Source organism: Anneissia japonica, unplaced genomic scaffold, assembly GCF_011630105.1.
Source record: "Anneissia japonica isolate Jap-2015-1 unplaced genomic scaffold, ASM1163010v1 scaffold502_len386481_cov162, whole genome shotgun sequence".
Taxonomy (NCBI): Eukaryota; Metazoa; Echinodermata; class Crinoidea; order Comatulida; family Comatulidae; genus Anneissia; species Anneissia japonica.
The window spans coordinates 171,364-173,402 of NW_022756308.1; the positions used below are offsets into that span (position 1 = coordinate 171,364).

The 2,039-nt window shown below is 37.3% G+C and overlaps 1 protein-coding gene across 2 annotated transcripts in view; it reads right to left on the reverse strand.

The window, feature by feature from the left end:
• Positions 1 to 2,039, reverse strand: part of LOC117124171 (glycoprotein 3-alpha-L-fucosyltransferase A-like) — a 31,144-nt gene that overhangs the window by 4,572 nt on the left and 24,533 nt on the right. The gene's annotated exons all lie outside the window — the stretch shown is intronic.

The following is a 2,039-nucleotide window of genomic DNA, read 5'->3' on the forward strand; positions in this document are numbered from 1 at the left end:
TCACAGGTCTCCCTCCATACCACCAATTAAAAATCCTTTTTGGGACCAGGGTTTTAGTGGTCTTTAGCAGCCGCTTGGTCTCTAATTTGAATCAATATAATTAAAGACTGGCTTTAAAAGTAGTCTTTAATATCTCTATAGTATTTAGAGGGGAATTAAGAATGATATCCAGTAAATGTAAGATGTTTGAATGGGTGTAGGGCCTACAGTTACTGTAAGATGTTATTATTATTATTAATGCTAAAACTATTTCCCTGTAGTCAAGTCCTGTGCATGGTGGTCTTTTGGTGTCTAATTCAAAGGGGTCCCAATTTGGAAGAATCTACACATGCGCGCTAATGGCAGCGCACCACGAGCCTTATGCCAGCGTAATCAACACAAACCAACACCAAGTCAAGTACTGTAGTAATTAATAAATAGGCCTAGCTATTATCTTTTTCTCTTTTTTATTTCTTTCTCTCTCTCTATCTCTCTCTTTCTCTTTTTATTTGGGGGGGGGGTCATGACCCTCTTTTTCTCTTTTTTTATTTCTTTCTCTCTCTCTCTCTTTCTCTTTTTATTTGGGGGGGGGGTTCATGACCCTATCCCCCTGGATCCGCCCCTGGGTTTGCCAAAATGACGTGTGTCGTGTTAGCCAAAGATGGGTACGGGTCGGCCAAAATTTGTGTACGGGTTAGCCAAGGTGGTTCGGGTTGATGTGTGTAAAGATTGGTTGGGGTACGGGTTGCAACACCCGGAATAGATTAAGTCTCATATATACAACTTACCATTGTTTTTCATAGCCATCGGAAGCATTTTGCAAGTGGTCCGCCCACTTTAATAAGTGGGCGTGGGTGGGTGGTGGGGTGCATCACATTTTTTCACCATGGTTGAAATTAAGGATTGTCAATAAAGTTGAAATGTACACGGCAATACAATAAATTGTGTTATATTACTTATACACGTAGATATATTAGCCAATGCACTGTTTTGTGTATAACGTTTTTTTTTCTATTGAATGAAGATAATGAGTGGCAATGTTAGTAATATTTTAATGGAAAGACAAGTTCATGTCTGGCTACTAAGAAATGTTTAATTAAGAATAAATAAGAACATGTAGTTACTGTACAACCATTTTAAAACATTTAATGTATTTCCATCTAAATAGAGAAATCTAAAGACCACATTATTACCCATGAGTTCCAAGTTTCCCGTAGAATGGTTTCTAAAGTACATACATATGGTATTCGTTTCTTAATATTTCTTATACATGAAGACGGTTTCGATTTTTAATTAGTGGTATGGAAGGAGACCTGTGATAGGATTGAGAAAAAGTTGTCCGGCCAAGGCCGGTGCAGTTCCGACGGCCCTGTTTTTGGTAAGGTTTTGGTCAGCTATTAAATATAATTGGGCCTCCCTACACCCCTCTGCTGATAACCATTCATTCAAGCAAGGTCTTACTTAGGCCCCATAAAAAAAAGTATTAGTTTATCACCATCAAAAATAAAAACTGATGAGGGAGGGAGGTTTTTGGGGGGTTTTTTTTGCTAATCCCGCCCCCATTTTACCGATTATCACAAGTAAATCAATGGTTAGAGACACATATAAAAAGTCATAAGAATGGAATCAAATTTATATTTAAAAAATGTTTTTGTTGTACCAGTAAACATATTTGCAAGAAACCCTGAGCTTTTCAAGTGAAAAAAGATGGAAAGGCGACCTTTGATTTAAAATGTTGATTGAAAAAAAAAAAAAAAAAAATCAGATTTTTCCGAAAAAGTGATGAGGGAGCGGGTGATAAACTATTAATTTTTTTTATGGGGCCTTATTAGCCAGGGATCATAACATTCATATAAAAAGGCGGAATACTAACTCGGGGAATATCTTGAAAAAATAGTCTAGTCCTACAACCATTCCAGGGTTGCCATTTGGCCTTTTTGACGGCCAGATTCCTCAAATCTGGCCGTATAAAAATTTGCCTGGCCGTAGCATTTGAAAAGCCACGGCCAAACTAAATTTGGCAGAATTTGGCCGAATTTTTGAAAAGTTTACATTTTTTT